We start from the raw sequence: 12,116 nt of genomic DNA, 5'->3' as shown, positions 1-12,116 counted from the left end.
GTCGGAGTCTGGCGGCGCACGGCGGCGCAGGAGGCACTCAGCAGGACGACATGCCAAATGGCCTATTCCCTTTTTGGCCAAGGCTAAATGTGCAACCTATACAGTGCAATCGGAAAGTATTCAGACCCCTTGACTTTTCCCACATTGGTACGTTACAGCCTTATACTAAAACGTATTAAAATTGCTTGCACCCCCCCCCAACCCACATATTGAAAGGAAAAACAGGTTTTTAGAAAAGTTGAACATTTACATCAGTATTCAGACCATTTACTCAGTACTTTGTTGAAGCACTTGATGGTGATTACAGCCTTGAGTTTTCTTGGCTATGAAGCTACAAGCTTGGCACCTCTGTATTTGGGGAGTTTGTCCCATTCTTCTCTGCAGATCCTCTCCAGCTCTGTCAGGTTGGATGGTGAGCGTCGCTGCACAGCTATTTTCAGGTCTCTCCAGAGACGTTCGATCGGGTTCAAGTCTGGGCCACTCAAGGACATTCAGAGACTAGTCCCAAAAGCCACTCCTGCATTGTCTTGGCTGTGTACTTAGGGTCGTTGTCCTGTTGGAAGGTCAACCTTCGCCCCAGTCTGAGGTCCTGAGTGCTCTGGAGCAGGTTTTCATCAAGGATCTCTCTGTACTTTGCTCCATTCATCTTTCCCTCGATCCTGACTAGTCTGACGACCAAACGCCATGTCATCACGTTACTCCAGGGTTTACTTCAATACGGTTATTATGTCAATATTGACCCATAAAGGTGTTTCTACCTCATTTTCTCTCATAATTAATATTACTGTCACAAAAACATCCCACCATGTTGAACATATTATCTGTTGGCATTTACATGTTTTATTATAAATTATTTTCCAGAAAAGACCTGCTTTCTTCACAGCTGTTGGGATATGTTTTAAATGTCCCGAAATGTCCTGCTTTCATCACAGATGTTGGGATATGTTTTTTAATAGGGTATGACTTAACTCACATCAAAACTGTGAATGGAAACGTGGTTAGTGAGAAAGATGGGCAATTTTCTCCCCCATGTAGAAATGTGACAAGGACACATAGGAAGGCTGAAATCAGAGTTGATTTAAATGCATGTTGTATATAAATGACCGTATGGTCGAGGCCTGTGTGGTCCAGACCATTTGGGATGCCCCCAGAACAGACGGGAACTGGCAGGAAAACCATCTAACAGGCACCGAGACAAGTCACTTTGTTCCAGTGAAGCTTGATAGGAACAGATTGTGTGTGTGTGTGTGTGTGTGTGTGTGTGTGTGTGTGCGTGTCTCCAGTCTGATGAGCTGCATACAGAATTAACCGGCCAATCGAGACCCTTTCGCACCAATTCCCCAGAATGAGAAAATACACACCATGAAATAGACTACATATCACGCTTGTTAACTTCTAAAAACTTCCAGCACAGCACATCTAACACAGATACAATATTGGGTCAATATTTCTATTGGAAAGAACAGTGTTTTCAAGACCAATATTTTGTAGACAGGGCATATTACAAAATGCATCAGGTTGAGCTTGGCGACACTGAGACATACAGGAGGAAACAGGAAGCAGAGTGTGGAGAATGTCCCTGGTGGATAACACCTCCGTTTCTTACAGACAAAAGAGAAGAATATGCAAATCTGTCAGGACTGAGTGGGTCTACCCAGTCATTCCACACACACACACACACACACACACACACACACACACACACACACACACACACACACACACACACACACACACACATAATGTGTTAAATGTCCTCTGCATCATCAGCTGTGGGACCATGGAGGCTCTAGCTAACGAGATGAGTTGTGCTGTGTCCTGAAACACATCAGTACAGTCACAGCAGCTGTAGGGCTGACTTTACTGGCTGTAGGCCTGGCTGTAGGGCTGACTTTACTGGCTGTAGGGCTGGCTGTGGCTGTAGGGCTGACTTTACTGGCTGTAGGGCTGGCTGTAGGGCTGACTTTACTGGCTGTAGGGCTGGCTGTAGGGCTGGCTGTAGGGCTGACTTTACTGGCTGTAGGGCTGGCTGTAGGGCTGACTTTACTGACTGTAGGGCTGGCTGTAGGGCTGGCTGTAGGGCTGGCTTTACTGACTGTAGGGCTGGCTTTACTGACTGTAGGGCTGGCTGTAGGGCTGACTTTACTGACTGTAGGGCTGGCTGGCTGTAGGGCTGACTTTACTGACTGTAGGGCTGGCTGTAGGGCTGGCTGTACTGGCTGTAGGGCTGGCTGTAGGGCTGGCTGACTGTAGGGCTGGCTGTAGGGCTGACTTTACTGACTGTAGGGCTGGCTGTAGGGCTGACTTTACTGACTGTAGGGCTGGCTGTAGGGCTGACTTTAGGGCTGGCTGTAGGGCTGACTTTACTGGCTGTAGGGCTGGCTGTAGGGCTGACTTTACTGACTGTAGGGCTGGCTGTAGGGCTGACTTTACTGACTGTAGGGCTGGCTGTAGGGCTGACTTTACTGACTGTAGGGCTGGCTTTACTGTAGGGCTGGCTGTAGGGCTGGCTTTACTGACTGTAGGGCTGGCTGTAGGGGGCTGGCTGGGCTGGCTGTAGGGCTGGCTGTAGGGCTGGCTTTACTGACTGTAGGGCTGGCTTTACTGGCTGTAGGGCTGGCTGGCTGTAGGGCTGGCTTTACTGGCTGTAGGGCTGGCTTTACTGGCTGTAGGGCTGGCTGTAGGGCTGACTTTACTGGCTGTAGGGCTGGCTGTAGGGCTGACTTTACTGGCTGTAGTGCTGGCTGTAGGGCTGGCTGTAGGGCTGACTGTAGGGCTGGCTGTAGGGCTGGCTTTACTGGCTGTAGGGCTGGCTGGGGGCTGGCTTTACTGTAGGGCTGGCTAGGGCCGGCTTTACTGACTGTAGGGCTGGCTTTACTGGCTGTAGGGCTGGCTTTACTGGCTGGCTTTACTGGCTGTAGGGCTGGCTTTACTGGCTGTAGGGCTGGCTTTACTGGCTGTAGGGCTGGCTTTACTGGCTGTAGGGCTGGCTGGCTGTAGGGCTGGCTTTACTGGCTGTAGGGCTGGCTTTACTGGCTGTAGGGCTGGCTTTACTGGCTGTAGGGCTGGCTTTACTGGCTGTAGGGCTGGCTTTACTGGCTGCAGGGCTGGCTTTACTGACTGCAGGGCTGGCTGGACTGGCTGGGGCTGGCTTTACTGGCTGCAGGGCTGGCTTTTCTGGCTGTTTGGGCTGGCTTAGGCTGTAGGGCTGGCTTTACTGGCTGTGGGCTGGCTTTACTGGCTGTAGGGCTGGCTTTACTGGCTGTTTGGGCTGGCTTTACTGGCTGCAGGGCTGGCTTTACTGGCTGCAGGGCTGGCTTTACTGACTGCAGGGCTGGCTTTACTGGCTGCAGGGCTGGCTTTACTGGCTGCAGGGCTGGCTTTACTGGCTGTAGGGCTGGCTTTACTGGCTGCAGGGCTGGCTTTACAGGCTGCAGGGCTGGCTTTACAGGCTGCAGGGCTGGCTTTACAGGCTGCAGGGCTGGCTTTACAGGCTGCAGGGCTGGCTTTACAGGCTGCAGGCCTGGCTTTACAGGCTGCAGGCCTGGCTTTACAGGCTGCAGGCCTGGCTTTACAGGCTGCAGGCCTGGCTTTACAGGCTGCAGGGCTGGCTTTACAGGCTGCAGGGCTGGCTTTACAGGCTGCAGGGCTGGCTTTACAGGCTGCAGGGCTGGCTTTACAGGCTGCAGGGCTGGCTTTACAGGCTGCAGAACTAGCTACATCCCACTGTGCTATGCTCCAGAAGAGATGTGCTCATTTGGCGCACACACACACACACACTCAACTCTCAGTATACAGAAAGAGTTAGATCTGGAACCAATCAACTCTCAGTATAATGAGGGAGTTGGATCTGGAACCACTAAAGTATCAATCTAATGCATCACTGTTCCAGCTGTCAATAGACATCTTCAGCCTCCACCACAGGGCGACATTGAGTTTCATCAGAGCCAAATCTTTCCCAGTTTAAACCCATGATAGAGAAACCGCAGGCATCATCTCTGTATTAGCTTGGCTATTCTATCCAATAGCAGAATAGGCCTTGTTTGGGAGAGAGGGGGTGAGTGGAGAGAAGGGAGGGCAGGTCATAACTGGAGAGGACACCATGCCTGGCAACCTATTCCCTATTCAGTGCACTAGTTTAGATCAGAGCCCTATGGGCCCATAGTGCATTATAAAGGGAATAGGGTGCAATTTGGGACAAATCCCACACTGACCCAAGGAACCCAGCTCCCCTGAACTAGATACCACTGACCCAGGTGTTCAGAGTGGCCTAGAGTTCTGTTCGTCCCCCGACACTTGTTCCTGTTTAATAAATGTTAGGGCATGAGCTACACACAATCTGTTCCCTGATATTCACACAGCTACACACTGTTCCCTGATATTCACACAGCTATTCACACTGTTCCCTGATATTCACACAGCTACTTGATATTCACACTGTTCCCTGATATTCACACAGCTACACACTGTTCCCTGATATTCACACTGTTCCCTGATATTCACACAGTTCTATATTCACACAGCACTGTTCCCTGATATTCACAGCTACACACTGTTCACAGCTACTCACTGTTCCCTGATATTCACACAGCTACTCACTGTTCCCTGATATTCACACAGCTACTCACTGTTCCCTGATATTCACACAGCTACTCACTGTTCCCTGATATTCACACAGCTACTCACTGTTCCCTGATATTCACACAGCTACTCACTGTTCCCTGATATTCACACAGCTACTCACTGTTCCCTGATATTCACACAGCTACTCACTGTTCCCTGATATTCACACAGCTACTCACTGTTCCCTGATATTCACACAGCTACTCACTGTTCCCTGATATTCACACAGCTACACACTGTTCCCTGATATTCACACTGTTCCCTGATATTCACTGTTCCCTGATATTCACACTGTTCCCTGATATTCACACTGTTCCCTGATATTCACACTGTTCCCTGATATTCACACTGTTCCCTGATATTCACACTGTTCCCTGATATTCACACTGTTCCCTGATATTCACACTGTTCCCTGATATTCACACTGTTCCCTGATATTCTCACTGTTCCCTGATATTCACACAGCTACTCACTGTTCCCTGATATTCACACAGCTACTCACTGTTCCCTGATATTCACACAGCTACTCACTGTTCCCTGATATTCACACAGCTACTCACTGTTCCCTGATATTCACACAGCTACTCACTGTTCCCTGATATTCACACAGCTACTCACTGTTCCCTGATATTCACACACTGCTACTCACTGTTCCCTGATATTCACACAGCTACTCACTGTTCCCTGATATTCACACAGCCTGATATTCTACACTGTTCCCTGATATTCACACAGCTACTGTTCCCTGATATTCACACAGCTGTTCCCTGATATTCACACAGCTACTGTTCCCTGATATTCAACACCTGATATTAACACACCCTGTTCCCTGATATTCACACAGCTACTGTTCCCTGATATTCCTGTTCCAATGATATTACACACTGTTCCCTGAAACACAGCTACTTCCCTGATATTCCACTGTTCCCTGATATTCACACAGCTACACACTGTTCCTGAACAACGCTACTGTTCCCTGATATTCAAACCAACTGTTCCTGAATTCAGTGGGCCGTTCCCTGATTTAAAACTGTTCCCTGATATTCACACAGTTCGACACACACTTTCCTGAAATTACACAGCTAATTCACACTGTTCCCTGATATTCACACAGCTACTCACTGTTCCCTGATTCCCTGATATTCACACAGCTGTTTGATATTAACCACTGTTCCCTGAAGCAGCTTTTTCCCTCTCTGGCATTACTGCTGTTCCCTGATAGAGAACTAGCACTGTTCCAATCAGACTGGCCTTGTTCCTGGTTATACACAGGGATGGAATTGATATCAATGCATGAACTTTGCTCTGCTACCAATGAGTCAAATGTAACATCAGAAGACCCATCAGTTCCCTGATACCAACCCACTGTTCCATCACAGATAAACTATTCCCTGATAAAACTGATGGAATAGATACACAGGAAGTGTTCCCTGATATTCAGAGAAGCAGGTCACTGTTCTGATATTCAAGGAGACTCACTGTTCCCTGATATTCAGAGAGAAGCAGGTGTTGATGGCTGATATTCAGGAGACACACTGTTCCCTGATATTCAAGCAGCTGACTGTTCCCTGATATTCAACAGCTACATAGACTGTTCCCTGATATTCACACAGCTACTGTTCCCTGATATTTACACAGCCCTGATATTCACACAGCTGACAACACAGCTACTCACTGTTCCCTGAAGCAGGTGAGTGATGGCTGGAAGGAGACGCAGCTGACAGAGAGAAGCAGGTGAGTGATGGCTGGAAGGAGAAGCAGCTGACAGAGAGAAGCAGGTGAGTGATGGCTGGAAGGAGACGAGCTACAGAGAGAAGCTGGTGAGCTGAGGATGAAAAGATATCCAAGCAAGTGATGGGCTGGAAGGAGACGCAGCTGACAGAGAGAAGCAGGTGAGTGATGGCTGGAAGGAGAAGCAGCTGACAGAGAGAAGCAGGTGAGTGATGGCTGGAAGGAGACGCAGCTGACAGAGAGAAGCAGGTGAGTGATGGCTGGAAGGAGACGCAGCTGACAGAGAGAAGCAGGTGAGTGATGGCTGGAAGGAGACGCAGCTGACAGAGAGAAGCAGGTGAGTGATGGCTGGAAGGAGACGCAGCTGACAGACTGCAGCTCCCACACCTGATATGTGCATGAAAGTCAAGTGGAAATTATTGAACCTGCCCATACAAGAGACTAATGGCTGTTGCTTAATTTTTTTTTACAGAATAAAAAATAAAAATAATAATTTAAAAAGACAACTGACTTTATAAACATTTCATAACAAGCTCCAGCAGGTTCTTTAGATCGGTAGGGATGAAAAATGTGGTACTATCATATGACGTTTTGGTAGGCTGATATTACCATGGTACCGGTATACCATGCTACACTACAATGGGCTCTGGTCAAAAGTAGTGCACTACATTACCAAAGGGCTCCGGTCAAAAGTAGTGCACTCCATTACCAAAGGGCTCTGGTCAAAAGGAGTGCACTAGATAGGGAATAGGGTGCCATTCGGAACACAGAAATAGACTCCATAATAAGAAAAGAAAGAGACCTCCCAAGGAGTTGATGGAGTGGATTCTCCGTGTTCAGCCAGAGACAGGCTTCACTGTTTCTGTATCAGAGGAATAGACAAATCAATTACGTTGCCTGATGGAGAGAGAAATGGAGCAGGGCTGAAAGAAGGAAGAAGAAATGTCATTGAGAATTGATTTCTCTCTCTTTTGTGAGCGACAAAGAGCAAGGAGCTTTTGAGAGGAGAATTGATGGTGAATGGAGGAGTTTTAAGGCTCGGGGGGTCAGTGTGTGTTGAAGAGGGGATGTGTGACTGAACAATAGGTTGAGATCATGGAGTTTAGCCTAGCAGTTGGTGTGACGCTGTGACCGTTCTGGATACATTAAAGCCTGGTTTATAATGGTGTGAAAGCACTGACAGGACACTGCATGTAAACATGTAGAACCTGCAGTGAGCGGAGAGAGTGAGCGTCATATATCCACGACACATATCTAACAGCTACCTAGCTAGTAGCTACCTCCCTCTAGCCTGGAACACAACACGCTACCCAGCTAGTAGCTACCTCCCTCTAGCCTGGAACACAACACGCTACCTAGCTAGTAGCTACCTCCCTCTAGCCTGGAACACAACACGCTACCCAGCTAGTAGCTACCTCCCTCTAGCCTGGAACACAACATGCTACCTAGCTAGTAGCTACCTCCCTCTAGCCTGGAACACAACACGCTAGCTTGTTCTAGGTCCCAAGAAACAAAGAGATCTTCTGTTGAATCTGACAATTAATCTTAATGGTTGTACAGTCGTCTCAAATAAAACTGTTCCCTGATATTACTCTGGACCCTGATCTCTCTTTTGAAGAACATATCACTCACTGTTCCCTGACAGCTTTTTCCATCTACGTAACATTGCAAAAATCAGAAACTTTCTGTTCCAAAAATGATGCAGAAAAATTAATCCATGCTTTTGTCACTTCTAGGTTAGACTACTGCAATGCTCTATTTTCCGGCTACCCGGATAAAGCACTAAATAAACTTCAGTTAGTTCCTGAAATACGGCTGCTAGAATCCTGACTAGAACCAAAAAAAGTTGATCATATTACTCCAGCGCTAGCCTCTTCCCTACACTGGCTTCCTGTCAATTCACACAAGGGCTGATTTCAATTTTACTGCTAACCTACAAAGCATTACATGGGCTTTCTCCATCTACCACTGTTTTTCCTCTCTGATTTGGTCCTGCCGTACACACCTACACGTACGCTACGGTCACAAGACGCAGGCCTCCTAATTGTCCCTATGAATTTCTATTCCAAACAGCTGGAGGCAGGGCTTTCTCCCAAAATGATATAGAGCTCCATTTTTATGGAACGGTCAGCCTACCCATGTCAGAGACTGCAAACTCGGTCTCATCACAGATAAACTTTACTGAAGACTCATCTCTTCAGTGGGTCATGGATGATTGAGTGTAGTCTGGCCCAGGAGTGGGAAGGTGAACGGAAAGGCTCTGGAGCAGACGAACCGCCCTTGCTGTCTCTGCCTGGCCGGTTCCCAGCTTTCCACTGGGATTCTCTGCCTCTAACCCTGGAACGGGGGCTGAGTCACTGGCTGACAGGGGCTCTCTGTGCCGTCCCTGGGGGAGACGTCACCTGGGTGGGTTGATTCACTGTTGTGGAGAGGCCTGTCTGACAGAGCCCCCCTCAGGTGGTGATGGCTGGAAGGAGATCTTTGTGGGCTATACTGGCCTTGTCTCAGGATGGTAAGTTGGTGGTTGAAGATATCCCTCTAGTGGTGTGGGGAGATGTGCTTTGGCAAAGGTGGGTGGGGTTATATCCTTCCTGTTTGGCCCTGTCAGGTGAGTGTGGCTCGGATGGGGCCACAGTGTCTCTGACCCCTCCTGTCTCAGCCTCCAGTATTTATGCTGCAGTAGTTTATGTCAAGTCGGGGGGCTAGGGTGAACCTGTTATATCTGGGTACTGTTCCTGTCCTATTCGGTGTCCTGTGTGAAAAATAAAAATAATTTCTAAAAACTTTTACTGACTCTTTAAACTTTCTCAAGCTCTCAGAGGACCTGAGCCCTAGGACCATGTCCCAGGACTACCTGACATGAGGACTCCTTGCTGTCCCCAGTCCACCTGGCCATGCTCCTGCTCCAGTTTCAACTGACAATGAGCCCTGGACAAAAGCCCCAGGACTACCTGACATGAAGGCTCCTTGCTGTCCCCAGTCCACCTGACTGTGCTGCTGCTCCAGTTTCAACTGTTCTGCCTTATTATTATTTGACCATGCTGGTCATTTATGAACATTTGAACATCTTGGTCATGTTCTGTTATAATCTCTCCCGGACAGCCAGGAGGATTCTCCGTGTTCAGCCACATAGCCCGGTTCCTCACTGTTTCTTCCTAGGTTTTGGCCTTTCTGATGGGAGTTTTGGAGCCTGAGCCACCGTGCTTTTACACCTGCATTGTTTGCTGTTTGGGGTTTTAGGCTGGGTTTCTGTACAGCACTTTGAGATATCAGCTGATGTACGAAGGGCTATATAAATAAATTTGATTTGATTTGATTTGATTACCTAGCTAGTAGCTACCTCCCTCTAGCCTGGAACACAACACGCTACCTAGCTAGTAGCTACCTCCCTCTAGCCTGGAACACAACACGCTACCTAGCTAGTAGCTACCTCCCTCTAGCCTGGAACACAACACGCTACCTAGCTAGTAGCTACCTCCCTCTAGCCTGGAACACAACACGCTACCCAGCTAGTAGCTACCTCCCTCTAGCCTGGAACACAACACGCTACCTAGCTAGTAGCTACCTCCCTCTAGCCTGGAACACAACACGCTACCCAGCTAGTAGCTACCTCCTCTAGCCTGGAACACAACACGCTACCCAGCTAGTAGCTACCTCCCTCTAACCTGGAACACAACACGCTACCTAGCTAGTAGCTACCTCCCTCTAGCCTGGAACACAACACGCTACCTAGCTAGTAGCTACCTCCCTCTAGCCTGGAACACAACACGCTACCTAGCTAGTAGCTACCTCCCTCTAGCCTGGAACACAACACGCTACCTAGCTAGTAGCTACCTCCCTCTAGCCTGGAACACAACACGCTACCCAGCTAGTAGCTACCTCCCTCTAGCCTGGAACACAACACGCTACCTAGCTAGTAGCTACCTCCCTCTAGCCTGGAACACAACACGCTACCTAGCTAGTAGCTACCTCCCTCTAGCCTGGAACACAACACGCTACCTAGCTTGTAGCTACCTCCCTCTAGCCTGGAACACAACACGCTACCTAGCTAGTAGCTACCTCCCTCTAGCCTGGAACACAACACGCTACCTAGCTAGTAGCTACCTCCCTCTAGCCTGGAACACAACACGCTACCTAGCTAGTAGCTACCTCCCTCTAGCCTGGAACACAACACGCTACCTAGCTAGTCGCTACCTCCCTCTAAAGAGAGAGGAGTGACATTTGAAAGTGACAAAGCAGGCAGCACAGGTTGTACGAGTCAAACTAGTTATACACAACAAGTACACAAACCCTCCGGGTCACAATTTACTGCACCTGTCAATCACCGCAGGTTCTGTCCAACCAACATGAAATTGAGCTACAATCAATTACAGAAGATTGACAGATGAAAATAATCTGGGTTAATGTCACTTCTGTTTTCAGAGCCTTCTCTCTTACACACACGAACGCACACACACATGCACACGAGATTGGTTTTGAAAGTTGACCATTTTGCTAGTTGTCTTTGGGGAACCAGTAGAACCAGTTAGACAAGCTCGTAAAGACAAAGGACAGGTGTGTCGTGATGCTAGACTAGTTTGCATGAGGCCTAGGATGATGTGGGAACCTGTCTTTCTAGAGGAAAGGTGAAATACCTGCTGGTGTCACAGCAGGTACATTGAACATGTTATCTGGCTTGACCTTGTGTTACACACTAGGGATGTGGCAAATTAACAATTTTGCTTCACGCTTAAAAACATTATTTTCTCGGTTTTCCGTACAAAAAAAAAAATCATTCAATTCCACGTCAATTTACAATGCAGAAGAATGTCTTTCCTTTACAGACCAGTAAAATGCCTTCATTCTCCAGAGAAGAGTGGTTAGAGGCAGGGTAGCCTAGCGGTTAGGGCGGGGGTAGCCTAGAGGCAGACCAGTAAAATGCCCGTTCATATCTCCAGAGAAGGTTAGAGGCAGGGGTTAGAGGCAGGGTAGCCTAGCGGTTAGAGGCAGGGTAGCCTAGCGGTTAGAGGCAGGGTAGCCTAGCGGTTAGAGGCAGGGTAGCCTAGCGGTTAGAGGCAGGGTAGCCTAGCGGTTAGAGGCAGGGTAGCCTAGCGGTTAGAGGCAGGGTAGCCTAGCGGTTAGAGGCAGGGTAGCCTAGCGGTTAGAGGCAGGGTAGCCTAGCGGTTAGAGGCAGGGTAGCCTAGCGGTTAGAGGCAGGGTAGCCTAGCGGTTAGAGGCAGGGTAGCCTAGCGGTTAGAGGCAGGGTAGCCTAGCGGTTAGAGGCAGGGTAGCCTAGTGGTTAGAGCGTTGGGCCAGTAACCGAAAGGTTGCTGGATCGAATCCCCGACATGACAAGGTAAAAATCTGTTGTTCTGCCCCTGAACAAGGCAGTTAACTCACTGTTCCCTGGCAGGCCGTCATTGTAAATAAGAATTTGTTTTTAACTGACTTGCCTAGTTAAGTGTAAACATCAGTAGCATAACAGACAGGCATGCCACAGCCGAGACGCTTTCTAGGGGCCACATCCCATTATATCTGAAAGGGTCATGAATAAAGGCTACTGGTGGCCTGCTGTCATTTCATATGGGGCAAAAATGAGAAGTAGGTTGCCCCGTGCTCGCAAGACTGGCCCGACGATACCTCTGTTTCCAGGCGACGTTGGTGTCATCCATGACTAGGCTATTCTCTACACGACTAGGCTAGGCTATTCTCTACACGACTAGGCTAGGCTATTCTCTACACGACTAGGCTATTCTACATGACTAGGCTATTCTCTACACGAC

At 48.6% G+C, this 12,116-nt stretch overlaps 1 long non-coding RNA gene across 5 annotated transcripts; it reads right to left on the bottom strand.

Moving 5' to 3' along the window:
- Positions 1 to 6,899: 6,899 nt before the first annotated feature.
- On the bottom strand, positions 6,900 to 11,124 carry LOC127920403 (uncharacterized). Of its 5 annotated transcripts, XR_008106162.1 has the most exons (5): positions 10,399 to 11,124; positions 10,234 to 10,353; positions 10,020 to 10,188; positions 9,695 to 9,930; positions 6,900 to 7,724 (listed from the first exon to the last, which is right to left on the bottom strand). It is a non-coding gene; the product is annotated as an uncharacterized LOC127920403 (long non-coding RNA). The 5 variants fall into 5 exon arrangements; XR_008106161.1 differs by lacking the exon at positions 10,234 to 10,353 and having other exon boundaries at positions 10,369 to 11,124; XR_008106159.1 differs by having other exon boundaries at positions 10,020 to 10,353.
- Between the last annotated feature and the right edge of the window lie 992 nt (positions 11,125 to 12,116).

This window comes from Oncorhynchus keta, unplaced genomic scaffold (genome assembly GCF_023373465.1).
Source record: "Oncorhynchus keta strain PuntledgeMale-10-30-2019 unplaced genomic scaffold, Oket_V2 Un_contig_19391_pilon_pilon, whole genome shotgun sequence".
Lineage (NCBI taxonomy): Eukaryota > Metazoa > Chordata > Actinopteri > Salmoniformes > Salmonidae > Oncorhynchus > Oncorhynchus keta.
This window is presented reverse-complemented; position numbering and strand designations above follow the sequence as displayed.